Here is a 16428-nt window from a genome sequence, read left to right on the forward strand (position 1 = left end):
ACTGCATTAGTAGATTGGTGAAGAAACCAAGTACTTACTGAAAGTTCTCGACTCGAAGCATCGACTGTCCATTTCCCTGACCTGCAGAGTTCCTCTAGCAGTTCGGTTTTCTGCTTCAAAAACCAGCACCTGCAGTCTATTGTGTCTCCAGAGACAGAATGGACTTCAGGGAGCTTGGCAGTGGCTGAACTTTGGGAAACACGGCTTCTGGAATTTCAGAACGTTTCCAGGGCTGCCTGAATTATGATGGGCTGAATGGTGATCTACCCTTTCTGAAGTGCTTCTCTGCTCCCTGGTGAACAGCAGTGCCACTTGACCACGGGCACAACCTAGGCACACCAGAGCCCATGTGACGGTGGCATGTGCCTTCAGCATCCTCCTTTGAATCTCTGAACACCTCCGCTTCTCCCTCTTCCTTTGAGTCCCACCCTCGGCCACTTCGATCACTTTTGTCACACGCTTTTACAGTTGAATTTGAGAGTTCCATTCTGGCATCCCCCTGTAAGCAAGTTCGCACCTCCCTTCCTCATGGCGGTCAGCTTTCCTCCCACAGTCCAAAGGCGTACCGGTTAGTAGGTTAATTGGCCTTTGTAGATTGTCCCGTGATCAGATGGTGGGTTTCTGGGCGGCGCACTTAACGGTCCGGAAGGGCCAGTTCGACACATAAAGGGTGTTTTCAGTGGTGCATTTAGTAGAATTGCTGGCTCATGGCGCAGGAATCCCGAGTTCAGTCCTGTGGTTGCACTTTGCATGTTCTTCCTGTGACACGTTTCCCGAGTGCTCCGGTTACTTCTGACATCCTGCGGGTTGGTAGACAAAATAGTCACTGTAAACTGCACCCCACTCCGGTGTGTGAATGAATGATAGAATGTGGGGGGAATTGAGGAGAAAGTGGGGAGATTAAAATAGGGTCGTGAGATTCAGATAGAATCAGTGTAAATGGATGTTTCATGGTCAATGGGCCAAAGGGCCTGATTCTCTCTATGTCTAACACGAGGGATTGTGCTGTCAGCTGCCTACCTTGCATTTCCAAAATCCTCTATTTTACTTCCCTCCTTTTAAAGCCATCCTTGCTCACTTAGCCTATCTTATGCCCTCTCCCTTTATACCTACTGACATGAACCTATCAGTTTCCATTCCTATGAAGTATCTTGAAATACTGTGCTATAAGGACAACAATGAATAAATGCAAGTTTGTGTTACTCTTGTGAGAAAACAACTTGATCGTGTGTGGATTGTCTGTGACGGACAGCAATTGGGACTGTGGCTTGCTCAAGGCTGATCTTGTGGGAAAAAAAATCAGTTTGACATTTCGGGCCAAGACCTTTTAGCAGGACTGGAGAAAAAATATGAGAGAGGAAGACAAGGTGATAGGTAAAAGTGGGGAGGGGAGGGAGGGGTGAAGTAAAGAGCTGGGACGTTGATTGGTGGAAGAGATACAGGGCTGGGGAAGGGGGAATCTGATTGGAGAGAACAGAAGGCCATGGAAGAAACAAAGGGGGGAGGAGCACCAGAGGGAGGCGATGGGCAGGCAAGAAGATAAGGTGAGAGAGGGTAAAGGGGAAGGGGAATGGTGAAGTGGGAGGGGGGCAATACCAGAAGTTCGAGAAATCAGTGTTCATGCCATCAGGTTGGAGGCTACCCAGATGGAATATAAGATGCCGTTCCTCCAACCTGAGTGTGGCCTCATTGCGACAGTGGAGGAGGCCGTGGATTGATGTATTGGACTGGGAATAGGAAGTGGAATTAAAATGGGTGGCCACTGGAAGACCCATTCTTCTGCCAGAGGGGGTAAATTCACACACTCTGACACTGAACTGTTCCCACAACCTCACTTTCAAGGCCTCTTCATCTCATGTTCTCATTATTTATTGCTTCTGCATTTATTAGTATTATTTTGTTTGCTATTTTTGTTTCTTTATGTTTACTGTGAATGCCCGTAAGAAAATGAATCTCAAGGTTAAGTTGTATATATGTACTTTGATAATAAACTTACTTTGACCTTTGTGCTGGTCAATCCTCACCTCCAGTCCCCATCCGAGCCCAGACATCTTATGGACAACCGTGTTTCCTTCTATCCTCTATTATATAAAGGAGAAGATCACAAGGAAGACATCACCCAGTCTGGAGGATCAGAGTTATAAAGGAAGATTGTATTCTTTAGAACATAGAAGATTGAGAGGAGAGTTGATAGAGGTATACAAAATTATGAGGGATATAGACAGGGTAAATCCAAGTAGGCTTTTCCACTGAGGTTGGGTGGGATTACAACCAGATGTCACAGATTAAGGTTGAAAGATGAGAAGTTTAAGGGGAACATGAGGGGACACTTCTTCACTCAGGTGGTTGTGAGAGTGTGGAACGAGCTGCCAAGACAAGTGATGCATGCAAGCTCAATTGAGAGAAGTTAGGATCGGTACTTGGATTGTAGGGATATGGAGGGGTATGTACCTGTGCAAGCCAATGGCAAAAGGCAGTTTAAGTAGTTTTGTCATGGACTAGATGGGCCAAAGGATCTGTTTCTATGCTGTACTTCTCTATGATGCTATGACATTGGGGCAAAACAGAGGAGCTGCTGATGTAAAATGCCAGAGATCCTGATCTCCAGTGCTGCCTCCACGGAGTTTACACATTCTCCCTCTAACCACATAGACTTCCCCCAGGTGTTCTTTACTCCCACGTCCCAAAGGCGAGCTAGTTATAGGTTAAATGGGCCCAATAAATTGCCCCTAAAGTGTAGGTGAGTAATGAGATTGTGGAGTTAGTGTATGCACAGAGAAAGGATGACAACGGGATAGTATGATTAAGCATCTTTACTGTGCCACGTTAATGCCGGGCAACGTGGTACAACCTACAGTTCGGGAGCTATGAACAGGCCTGCTGAGACAAAATCTGCGCCCTTGAAAACAACCGTGGAAAGAGAGGACCTTGCGTGTTCCGGAGACCCAACTGATTCACTGCACGGTCTACCGGGCGCACACACACTTGCCACCTTCTGACGATCAATCCGATAATGTTCAACGTAGATAACTGACCATCTTTGGCGTGCCGAGGCCACATGTCTCTAACCGCAACCCTGTGATGTATAAATAGAACGCGCTGAAGGAAAGAAGCTGGGTTGCTTCTTTCTTTGACATTGCCATGGATTGATGGCGGAGGGTTCTTTAAGATTTATAAAGGAGTTCTGGTTGGCCCCAGACCTGTTGGTGCCTTTGGTGGGATTATAATGGATCTGGGATCAAGCACCCAGCTTTTCCCCATATCCGTCCACATTCTTCATCGACAAAACGATGTCCACCTCAGGTCTTAATCCACCACAGGAAGCAGTACCTTTGGTGAACAGGTGTTTTCTTTCAATCTTCTCACCTACACAAGCAGCAGTAACATAACCAGGTAGCCGAAGTCATCTCTGGTAAGGTGAATGAGAAGATGATTCATCCTGCGAGCAGGGCCAAACCCAGGAAGTAAACCGAGAGCAGTGTCCAGCAAATGGCAGCAGAGCAATCAGGAAAACTTATTTTAGTTAGTGAGTGGTATGGCTGAACAATGTCCGACCGCTGGGGTTTATTGAGGAGAGGAGTAGCGATGGGGAATGCTGAGGCTTTATAAGGCATTGGTCAGACCGCATGGGGTATTGTAAGCAGTTTTGGGTCCCTTATCTAAGGATGTACTGGTATTGGAGAGGGTCCAGAAGAGGTTCACGAGCATGACTGCAGAAATGAAAGGGTTAATGTACAAGGATTACTTGATAGCTCTTGTCCTGTGCTTGCTGATGTTTAGAAGAGTGAGGTGGATTCTGATTGAAACCTATCGAACGTTAAAAGTCCTAGACAGAGTGGACATGGAGAGGATGTCTCCTCAAGTGGGGGAAGTCACAGCCTCAGAACAGAGGGACATCCATTTAGAACAGAGATGGGGAGGAATTTCTGTAGCAAGAGGGTGGTGAATCTGTGGAATTCACTGCCACAGATGGGTGTGGATTTATTTAAAATGGAGACTGACAGTTTCTGGATTAGTAAGCGCGACAAAGGTTTCAAGGAAAAGGCAGGGGAATGGTGTTGAGAGGGATAATAAATTAGCCAGGATGAAATGGTGAAGCAGACTCGATGGACTGATTGGCCTAATATGATCCTATGTCTTATGGTCAAAAAGTGGATGATAGTTCATAGAAAATGAAAGGAGCTGGGGAATAATGTTTCATTTCTATTCATCAACAGAACAGTAACGTTTCTGGCTGGGCCAGTATTTACTGCTGATTATTAAATGCCCACAAAACCGTTTCAGAGGGCAGTTTTTATTTTTTTTAGAGATACAATGCAGTAACAGGCTCTTCTGGCCCAACAGGCCCATGAGGCCCAGTCACACCCATGTGACCAATTAACCTTCTGACCTGTATGTCTTTGCAATGTGGGAGGAAACTGGAGCACCCGGAAGAAACCTACACGGTCACGGAGTGATCATGCAAACTGCTTACAGACAGCAGCAGAATTCAGGCCAGGCCACTGGCGCTGTCATGGTACTAGCCCATCAGCTACACTTCTATGCTGCCCCAAGATGGTTTCTGATGGCCTGAAGACACACCGTGACCAAATTGGATAAGGACTTTGATTCCTTCCCTGAAGAATGCTAGTGTATCAAAAGAGGCTTTAGTTACCGAGCACTGTAACAGAGACTAGCTTTGTTTGTAATTACAGATTTTATCGATATTCATTATTACCTTATCATTCACATCAGAGTACTGGTTGTTATTGGGTTAGCGAGGACACCAGATTATTGAACCACTGCAGGGTTGACTCCTGTCATATGACGTTACCATGACAGGATTCAACCCTAAACTAGTTCAATAGTGGAGGATGCGGTTTCGATTTCAAATCGTCAGAGAAATTTGGATAGGTACTTGAATGGTGGGTTATTGAGGGCAATGGTCCATGTGCAGGTTAATGGGACTGGGAAGATTAATAGACTGAATTGAATTGACTTTATTTCTTACATCCTTCATATACATGAGGAGTAAAAATCTTTACATTACATCTCTGACTAAATGCGCAATGTGCAATTTATAGTAATTTATAATAAATATTATGTACAACCGGACAGTAACAAGATGGTTAAGTATGAACAGTCAATATAACATAGAAATATAGTTGTGTCAGCATGAATTAATCAGTCTGATGGCCTGATGGAAGAAGTTGTCCCGGAGCCTGTTGGTCCTGGGTCTGGGTCTGAGACGGCTGCAGTACCGTTTCCCGGATGGCAGCAGCTGGAACAGTTCATGGTTGAGGTGACTTGGGTCCCCAGTGATCCTTAGGGTCCTGTTTACACACCCGTCTCTGCAAATGTCCTGAATAGTGGGAAGTTCACATCTACAGATGTGCTGGTCTGTCCGCACCACTCTCTGCAGAGCTCTACAATTGAGGGAGGAACAGTTCCCATACCAGGCAGTGATGCAGCCAATCAGGATGCTCTCAATTGTGCCCCTATAGAAAGTTCTTAGGACTTGGAGGGTCATTTTTTGCATCATTGAGGGAGAGGTTGTTTTCTTGACACCACTGTTTCAGGGTGATGACTCCTTCTCTGTAGGCTGCCTCATTATCATTTGAGATTAGGCCAATCAGTGTATGTCATCAGCCTAAATTTAATTAGCATATTGGAGCTGCGGGTGGCGACACAGTCGTGGGTATACAGATAGTAAAGGGGGGGCTTAGTACACAGCCCAGAGGGGCATCTGTGTTGAGGGTCAGAGTGAGGGAGCCCACGCTTACTACCTGCTGGCGATCTGACAGGAAGTCCAGGATCCAGCTACACAAGGCAAGGTGAAGGCATGGACTAGATGGACTGAAAGGCCTGTTGCTGTGCTCTGTGAATCAGTTCCAAAAGCCTGGGGACCGAGCTGGGAGTTTAACAGCTGAGCTGGGGGGGTAGAGCTAGAACAACAGCAAAGCTGTTTGGTAAAGCAGACACATCACATGAAGTCAGAGAGGTGAAGGAGCTGACTCAAAGATTGTCAGGCAGCTGAAAGAGTCAAAGAAAGAATGCAGGGCGACGAGGCTGGAGTAAACTTCACAGCCCAATGAACAAGCACCGCACAGGGCCTGAAATGTGACATTGACAGCCTGTTGCCACGGGAACGGTTGCTGTTTGAGTCAGACGATCAGCGCGAGATTTCTGTTGAGAACCCGCACAAAAGGCAGCGGGCTGGAGAGCTGAATCAGCAGAGGCTGCCGATCACATTTACTGGACAACGGGAGACAAAATGCGGGCAATGAGAAGCGAGCCGAGCTCTGGGAAACTTAGATCCAGGGGTGCCAAACACTGTAGTGATCAGCAAAGTGGAACTCCAAAATATCTGTCCGCACCTCGTTTAGAGAGGGGAACTGCTGACGAATACATCACCTCTCTGATTCCACCCCCACCTCTCTCTGTCTGTGCTGCTGAAACCATTGCCACTGTCTGTGAGTGAACATAGAACATGGGACAGGCCACTCAGCCCACAGTGTTATGCTGACCTTATGATCTACTCTAAGATCTATCTAACTCTTCTCTTCTGCATCGCCCTCCATTTTTCTATAATCATGTGCCTATCTACAAATCTCTTAAATGACCCTAATGTACAGTATTTTACTCCCACCACACCTACCAGGGGATCCCACACACCCACAACTCTTTGTGTAAATACGGTAACATACCTCTGACATCCCCCTTGTATTTTCTACCAGCCACCTTAATGTTATGACCTTTCTTACATGCCATTTCCTCCCTGGGAAAAGATCTCTGGCTATCCACTCAATCTATGCCTTTTATCATCTATCAAATCACCTTTCATCCTCCTTTCCCACCAACCCCCCAGGAGAAAAATCCTAGTGTCCTTACTCCAAAGCAATGCTGACTGTCCTCTTCCCCATCCACTCTCCATAAATCAAGACTCTGCCCTCGTGTTGACCCCGATTCATCATCCCACGCTCCCCAAATGACCGTGGCTTCTGGTTCAGCCAAAACGCCATGTCGGAACCCCACTGTTCTCTCACCCATGACTGTTTTGCTGTAACCCTCCAACATCTCTTCCCCAACTCCTTCAGCTGGCTTGGCCCTGCCTTATCCTCTCCACCCCCTCTGCCTCTCACAGAAATTGATTCATAAAGCTGCTCCCTTCAACTGAGCCTCGGGCTGGTCAATTGTGCTGTATGTGGCTCGTCCTTTTATTCAACAATTGGCCTAGGCCAGCACCACATGCACCCTGTTCTGTATAAATTTAAGAAGGTGTCGAATACTGCCCTTACTCATTCAACCACGCAGAAATCCAGCAGGAGAGGTAGTGTAGACAGGAGGAGACCTAAACTTAATGAAGGGTCTCAGCCCAAAATTTATTCCTCTCCATAGATGCTGAATGACCTGCTGAGTTCCTCCAGCATTTTGTGTGTGTTGCTCGGATTTCCAGCGTCTGCAGATTTTCCCTTTGAGATTCTGCCGGCGCTGGAAATCTTGATCTCACACACACAAAATGCTGGGGGTCTCAGCAAGTCGGGCAGCATCTACGGAGGGGAAATAAAGAGTTGACGTTTCGGGCCAAGGCCCTTTCTCGGGACGATGATAATGAATCTGATGGGAGAGGAAGATGATGGAATTGGATGGGAGAAGAAGTTGCAGCAATGCGAAAAGGGGGAGAGATGAGGAGAGAAACCAGTGAATGGTGGGCAGATGAGAGGGGGGAAGGAGAGGAAAGAGAGTGTTGTGTTGATCAGGCAGAACAGTTTACCAGAGGCTAGGGTATGCAATACAACTGAACTCACCAGTGTTCCCTCTACTTTGTAACGACCAGTGTCTGCAGAAATCTTGTGTTGTGCAATGATTTGCCCAGTGACAACATGTGTGTGCACTGAATTTTTAAGTGGAATTAAGCCTGAAGCTATTCTAAAGATAATAAACCATTCCGCTTTAAGTGAACGAGCTGTTCCTTTGCGCTTCACACCCTTTGCTTCTTCGGAATTCAACACAGTGAATCAATAAGTTCTTCAATAAAAACAGTATAAATAAGCCAGTTCTGAAATCTGCAGGCTCGCAAACTCCACATCGTCAACACAGTCCGCATCAGAAACCGGAAAAGGAAACGTGATTGTGTACAATCGTGGCATATACCAAACATGCCAACGGGGTAGAAGGTGACAACCTTTCGTGTGCAGTTGAAATTCCTTTGTGCGCTCGTAGCAAACGATGTGTGCGCGCGCACCTTAGAGGGAACATTGGCGCCCACTAATAACCCCATTACACCTGCGTGAGATTGGTTCATCCTGTGCCACCTCCCAGTCGTCCTTCACAGGAGCAAAAGCGGAGACTTATCTTCACGGGATGCAGGAAACAATGCAGGTGGGCAGCGCTGGTGAGCTGCATCTGGCATAGACAGACCAAAGGAGCTTTCCACACCCCCGGATTGAAACAAAAAGCATTGTTTAAGTGTCCGATCTATGCAGAGAGAGGCCAAAACCACTGGCTCTCGAGGGCGTGAGGAAATGACTGAATGTGGAAATGTACCAGAGATTTGAGGATAGGCAGCTGACTGAGGAATGAAGATCTGCTGACTCTCTCCACTAGAAACCAGCAGCCGTCTGAAATTCTACTGAAACACATGACTGCACTGTTTCTCATAAAAACATTTTTTTGTATTCCTGTACTTTCCTTACTTTCCCAGCTCGGCATCCTGTCTGGCCGGCTGTCTCTCTGAAGAGGTGCAAGTTCCAGACAGAGAGTGAATCCTCTCTCTTTCAAACTTTTATTTGCTGATGGTGAGGACACAGCCTCTGTGTGGTAGCCAGGGTACATTCCTGTTGGAGGAGAAAGAGGGAACACAAAACCCTCCCAGCACAAACCCACTTTGGATTTGACACTGGAGTGGTTAACCAAAGAGAGGCAGATCAAAGGGTGGGGGAGTGGAGGAGAAATTTGGGGCAGGAGAGGTGGCAGGGACAAAGAAAGCAGAATGCAGAGCTGGAACATACGGGGTGTGGGAAGAGTCAGGGAGCAGGTAGTGATTCACGGGTGAGAGCCTGCTGGAGTCACAGGGTGAAGAACACTTGCTTTGAGTTAGGGGATGGAGCAGCAACAGAGAGGTAACAACCCACCTAGCCACCTCTCCTATCAATGCCTCTTTCAATCAGAGGAGAGGAGAGGAGCTGTGGAAGTGTTGAGTCTGAAGTACTCCACAGAATACTTGTTTTATCACTCACTACCTCATAACTACAATTGCCTTCAAAAGAGAACAGTGCAGAGGAGGAATAGGTCCATCAGATCACAATGTCCGTACCGAGCACAATGCAAAATCAAGTTAAATCTCTTCTGCCTACATTGACCCCAAATGGAGTACTGAGCTCAGTTTCGGTCACCTCACTACAGGAAGGATGTGGAAGCTATGGAAAGGGTGCAGAGGAGATTTACAAGGATGCTGCCTGGATTGGGGAGCATGGCTTATGAGAATAGGTTGAGTGAACTCGGGCCTTTTCTCCTTGGAGCGATGGAGGATGAGAGGTGACCTGATAGAGGTGTATAAGATGATGAGAGGCATTGATCGTGTGGATAGTCAGAGACTTTTTTCCCCCAGGGCTGAAATGGCTTATGCAAGAGGGCACAGTTTTAAGGTGCTTGGAAGTAGGTACAGAGGAGACGTCAGGGGTAAGTATTTTTACACAGAGAGTGGTGAGTGCGGGGAATGGGCTGCCGGCAGTGGTGGTGGAGACGGATACGATAGGGTCTTTTAAGAGATTCCTGGGTAGGTACATGGAGCTTAGAAAAATAGGGGGCTATGGGTAACCCAAGGTAATTTCTAAAGTAAGTACATGTTCAGCACAGCATTGTGGGCCAAAGGGCCTTATTTTGCTGTAGGCTTTCTATGTTTTATGTTTGTATATGGTCCATATCCCACCATTCCCTGTGTATTCATGTGTAAGGTCCCTGCCTCCAGCATTACCATTCCCTGTGAAACAAATTGCCTTGGAAATCTCTTTTAAACGCTTCCCCTCTTGCTTTAAATGTATCCCTGCTAGTATTTGACATTTTAACCACCTACCCTATCAATGCCTCTTTATAACCTTCAATCAGCCTTCCTGTCAGCCCCCGAGGCTCCAGAGAAAATAACCCGTTTGTTCAACCTTTCCTTATAGCTCATTTCCTCGAATCCCGGTGGCATCCTAGTAAAAATCCAGGCGGCGTATTGATAAATCCAGAAACAATGCAAATTCCTCCACCGGCCTGCAGTGGCCAGTGAAGGTCCAGTGAGCGTCCACCTTCCCTAGGAGGTGTGAAATGATGCTGGACACATACAGATTGCGAATGCTGAAATTAGGAGCAAAAAAAACCAAGCTGTTCAGGTCTGTGGAGGGAAATGGACTGTTGGTGTTTCAGGTTGAGACCGTTCATGTGAACTAAAAGATAGTGGGGAGGTAGCCAGGACAAAGAGGTCACAGGTAGATAGGGTCATAAAGTGAGCTCTTGGTACATTGGCCTTTATAAATCAAAGTATTGAGTATAAGAGTTGGAATGTTATGCTGAGGTTGTGTAAGGCATTGGTGAGGCTGAATTTGGAGTATTGTGAGCAGTTTTGGTCACCTAATTACAGGAAGGATATTAATAAAGTTGAAAAAGTTCCTCACCTGTTGGTGAGGAATGAGATTCAGTCCTTTGCAAGGGGGGACATAGCATCAGGAGAAGTAGTCTGTGTGGATAGAACTGAGGAACAGTAAGGGCAAAAACCTAATGGGTGTTGTCTACAGGCCACTAAACAGTAGCATGCATATTGCGTGCAAGTTGAATAGGGAGTTAACATTGGCATGTGGCAAAGGTAATGTCGCAGTAGTTATGGGGATTTCAACATGCAGGTGAATTGGGAGAATCAGGTTGGTGCTGGACCCCAGGATAGGGAGTTTGTAGAGTGCCTACGGGATGCATTCTTGGAACAGCTTGTACGAGAGCCGACCAGGGACAAGGCTATTCTGGATTTAGTCTTGTGTAATGAACAGGATTTGATAAGCAATCTTGAAGTAAAGGAGCCATTAGGAGGTAGTGACCATAATCTGATAAGTTTTTATCTGCAATTTGAGAAGGATAAGGGCAGATCGGAGGTGTCAGTGTTGCAGTTGAACAGGGGAAACTATGGAGCCATGAGGGAGGAGCTGGCCAAAGTTAACTGGATGGATAGCCTAGCAGAAAAGACAGTGGAACAGCAATGGCAGGTATTCTTGGGAATAATGCACAAGGTGCAAAATCAGTTCATCCCCCAGAGAAGGAAGGATTCAAATGGGCGAAAGGGGCCACAGTGGTTGACAAAGGAAGTCAGAGATTGCATAGCATTAAAAAAATGGAAATATGACAGAGCTAAGGTGAGTGGGAGGACAGATGATTGGGAAATTTTTAAGGAACAACAGAACTTAACTAAAAAGGCAATACGGGGAGAAAAAACGAGGTACGAACGCAAGCTAGCCAGGAATATAAAGGAGGATAGCAAAAGCTTTTTTAGGTATGTGAAGAGAAAGAAGATAGTAGAGAACAATGTTGGGCCCTTGAAGAATGAATTGGGTGAAATTGTTATGGGAAACAGAGAAATGGCAGAAGAATTTAATAAGTACTTTAGATCTGTCTTCACTAGGGAAGACACAAGCAATCTCCCAGATGTACAGATGGGCCAAGGACATAGGGTAACGGAGGAAATGAAACAGATTGACATTAGGAAGGAAATGGTGATGAGTAGACTGATGGGACTGAAGGCTGACAAATCCCCAGGTCCAGATGGTCTGCATCCTAGGGTATTGAAGGAGATGGCCCTGGAAATTACGGAAGCATTGGTAATCATTTTCCAATGTTCCTTAGATTCAGGATCAGTTCCTGAGGATTGGAGAATGGCTAATGTTATCCCACTTTTTAAGAAAGGAGGGAGGGAGAAAACAGAGAACTATCGTCCTGTCTGCCTAACATCAGTAGTGGGGAAGATGCTAGAGTCCATTATTAAAGATGAAATAGTGGCATATCTAGATAGCAGTGATAGGATTGGGCCGAGCCAGCATGGATTTACCTAGGGCAAATCATGCTTGACTAATCTATTGGAGTTTTTCGAGGATGTAACCAGGAAGTTAGACAAGGGAGATCCAGTGGATTTAGTGCATCTCGATTTTCAGAAGGCATTTGATAAGGTTCCACATAGTAAAATCAGAGCTCATGGCATTGGGGGGAAGATATTGACATGGATAGAAAACTGGTTGGCAGATAGAAAGCAAAGGGTAACGGTGAATGGGTGTTTCTCGGAATGGCAGGTGGTGACTAGTGGGGTGCCACAGGGCTCGGTATTGGGACCGCAGCTGTTTACGATTTACATCAACGATTTAGATGAAGGCATTGAGAATAATATCAGCAAGTTTGCTGATGATACTAAGCTGGGTGGCAGTGTGACATGTGATGAGGATGTTAGGAGAATTCAGGGTGACTTGGATAGGCTGAGTGAGTGGGCAGATACTTGGCAGATGATGTTTAATGTGAATAAGTGTGAGGTTATCCACTTTGGGAGTAAGAACAGGAAGGCAGATTATTATCTGAACGGTATAGAGTTAGGTAAGGGAGAAATACAAAGAGATCTAGGAGTCCTTGTTCATCAGTCACTAAAGGTGGATGAGCAAGTGCAGCAGGCAGTGAAGAAGGCTAATGGAATGTTGGTCTTTATTACAAAGGGAATTGAGTACAAGAGCAAGGAAATCCTTTTGCATTTGTACAGGACCCTGGTGAGACCACACCTGGAGTATTGTGTACAGTTTTGGTCTCTAGGGTTAAGGAAGGACATCCTGGCTGTAGAGGAAGTGCAGCGTAGATTCACGAGGTTAATTCCTGGGATGTCCAGACTGTCTTACGCAGAGAGGTTAGAGAGACTGGGCTTGTACACGCTGGAATTAAGGAGATTGAGAGGGGATCTGATTGCAACATATAAGATTATTAAGGGATTGGACAAGATAGAGGCAGGAAATATGTTCCAGATGCTGGGAGAGTCCAGTACCAGAGGGCATGGTTTGAGAATAAGGGATAGGTAATTTAGGACAGAGTTAAGGAAAAACTTCTTCTCCCAGGGAGTTGTGGGTGTGTGGAATGCACTGCCTCGGAAGGCAGTGGAGGCCAATTCTCTGGATGCTTTCAAGAAGGAGCTAGATAGGTATCTTATGGATAGGGGAATCAAGGGATATGGGGACAAGGCAGGAACCGGGTATTGATTCTAGATGATCAGCCATGATCTCAGAATGGCGGTGCAGGCTCGAAGGGCCGAATGGTCTACTTCTGCACCTATTGTCTATTGTCTAAAAAGTGCAGAGAAGGTTTACAAGGATGTTACCGGGACTTGAGAAACTGAGTTCAGAGGAAGGTTGAATAGGTTAGGACTTTATTCCCTGGAGCATAGAAGAATGAAGGGTGATTTGATAGAGGTATATTAAAATTACGATGGGTATAGATAGAGTGAATGCAAACAGGCTTTTTCCACTGAGGCTCGGGGAGAAAAAAAACCCGAGGATGTGGGTTAAGGGTGAAGGGGAAAAAGTTGAAAGGGAACATGGGGGGTGTGGCTTCTTCACACAGAGAGTAGTGGAAGTGTGGAATGAGCTGCCAGATGAAGTGGTAAATGCGGGCTCACTTTTAACATTTAAGAAAAACTTGGACAGGTACATGGATGAGAGGTGTATGGAGGGATTTGGTCCAGGTGCAAGTCAGTGGGACTAGGCAGAAAAATGGTTCAGCACAGCCAAGAAGGGCCAAAGGGCCTGTTTCTGTGCTATAATGTTCTATGGTTCTATAAGTGATTGGTGGATCCAGAAGAAGGAGAAAAGGGTGGTGAAGGGGAAAGCACCAAAGGGCAGTTGATGATGGAACCTGATGGGAAAGTAGGTATATTCCTGGCTCAGACCCCAGACTTTTGGGAACATTTGGGTCCAAGTGACTGAGTATGGCCCATAGAGTCAGATACAGACACAAACCCTTCAGCCCATCTAGTCCATGCCGAACTATGAATCTGCCTAGTCCCATTGGAAGGAAGGGGACACAGTGGGAGGAGCATGTGAGTGGTGTGCAGATAGAGTGGGGGAGGAGGAGAAATAAGGTAGGTGATGTGGACAAGGTAGATCAGGATGAGGGACAAAGAGGCTGAGGGGGACACACCACCACGTGAACACCACTCAACCATCAGGCTCCTGAACCTGCATGGATAATTTCACTCACCTCAATTCTGAAATGATTCCACAAGCTATGGATTTGATTTCAAGGAATCTACAATTCATGTTCTCAGAATTAATTACTCATCTTTTTTTTATTTGCACAGATTGGCTTCTTTTGCACATTGGTTATTTGCCAGTCTTTTTGTGTAGTTTTCCACTGATTCTGTGGTAATTCTCTGCTCTACTGTGAATGCCCACTAGAAAATGAATCTCAAAATGGTATAGTAGACAGCTGTTGATCCCAGGGGATCACGGGTTTGCGCCTCTGATGGACTGTATCCTCTCCAGGGTGAAGCCTGGCAAGAAGGTTTGAAGAACCGGCTGTTGCCCATGCAGTGGGTTCCCCCTCTCCACATCACTGATGGAGTCCAAAGGAAGGGCAAGAGCCGATACAGCTTGGCACCAGTGTCATCGCAGAGGTTGCCAGAGTGAAGTTGTAAACAACATCAAACTGCCTTACGGACCCCGGCTCCAGATTTCTTCCTCAGGGTTTACTCCCAAAGCCTTTCCCATGGGTGGGTATGGTCACAAGGCAGCGGAGGTTTTCCTTCTCCAAGACTGACGAGCCCCACCTGCCCGAAGCAATTGGTTTTGAGGCGCCAGTGGTCCGCCTTTGCCTCTTGTCGGTAGAAACAGTTCCACCGGGCCTAGTAGCTAAGCCACACGTGAAGGCCAAGAGTTGGACTTGGTTGTCAGAGACTGTTAGAGATGCACGCTATTTGGAGCACTTTATAGGTAGTGGGAGCTTAACCCCACGACCACCCCCAGCTATGACAACCTTAGGAACCTTGTAGTATATGGTGACATATACAAACTTTGATAATAAAGTTACATTTAACTTTGGACTTTGAGGGGAAGCAGGCCACCTGAAATTGTAGAGTTCAATACCTATGCCCTCAGGTTGTGGTCTTCATTGGAATAATGGCATTCCGACAGAGCACAGGGTTAAGTCATTTATGCACCATGTACTTGTGCATCCTTAGCATACCAACTGGGTCCTATCATCCTTGGACATGCACAGGTCAGGGGAAGGCAAAGACAATGCTCTCTGAGGTACAGAATCTTACAAACCTTCAAATGAGCAACGCCTGAAAACAGACGTTAAGGCAGCTCCACATCAGACAGGTGTCTGTTCCTGCTGAGGCTAATCTGCAACTGGCTCTGAATAAATTTTGCTGCTTCTAACCACAATTAGCTCACTTGCTGGCACTCGGGGAGTAGAACAGTGGGGCTGGTTTTCTGAAGACACACAAACCGTCCGATCTTGAGAACACATTGACGTCAGACAGGAGACCAAAGCCCGGCTTCTCACTCACGTGTCTGCCTGATAAATTTACTTGCTGCTTCTAACCACAATTAACTGAGCCCTTGAGGGAGTAGAGCTCTTGGTGAAAATACATCTGATCATGAAATGTTGACCTCAACCAGGTAGGAGATAACAGTCTAGACCTCTGTAACTCTCCAACGGGCGCAGCACCGTGTGATCAAGTCTGCAGTCTACCCACAGAAACAACTGGGTGATGACATCAGTGAGAACCAATGGGATTTTGGATACTGCATGATCCAATTGAACAAGCATCCTACAATGACCAGGGAGTCCAGATTATAGATCTCCAATTAGTGAATCAGTGGACAAATATATCAAACAAGCCATATGATCTCATTTTGTAGCATGTTCTGAACACTTCCAAAAAGTAGGACTCTTGATTAGAAGGAAGTATGGTTGATTTAATGCAACACTGAAAACATTTCATTGCACATTGCCTGTGCATCGAACTTGCTCCTTCACTTTTGGGGAATTTATTGCCCATCCCTAAATACCCATTGAGAGGATGGAGCTTGCCAGGCTAAGTCAAGGGGCTTTTGGCAAAACCAGGCAAGCAAGGCAGATTTCCTCTCCTGAGTGGTATTAGCGAATCAGAAGCTTTGTTATGACAATCTTGTTGCCAGCATGATTCATAATGAATTACTTCCAAAAGTAAAGAATAGAAATAAAATTTCAACTCCATAACAATCATAGTGACCTCTGGATTCTTAGCACAATAATTTAACCCCTGCAACACCATCATATCTGAAAGCAAGTCAGTACTGTAATCAAACGTGCTCTAGATAAATTGTTGAGACACCTACTCTCACCAAAATTGGAGCAATCTGAAAGTACCTGTGGCCCTTGTGTCTACAGCACCTGCGAGAAATAAAACAA

The sequence above is a fragment of the Hemitrygon akajei genome, chromosome 1 (genome assembly GCF_048418815.1).
Source record: "Hemitrygon akajei chromosome 1, sHemAka1.3, whole genome shotgun sequence".
Taxonomy (NCBI): Eukaryota; Metazoa; Chordata; class Chondrichthyes; order Myliobatiformes; family Dasyatidae; genus Hemitrygon; species Hemitrygon akajei.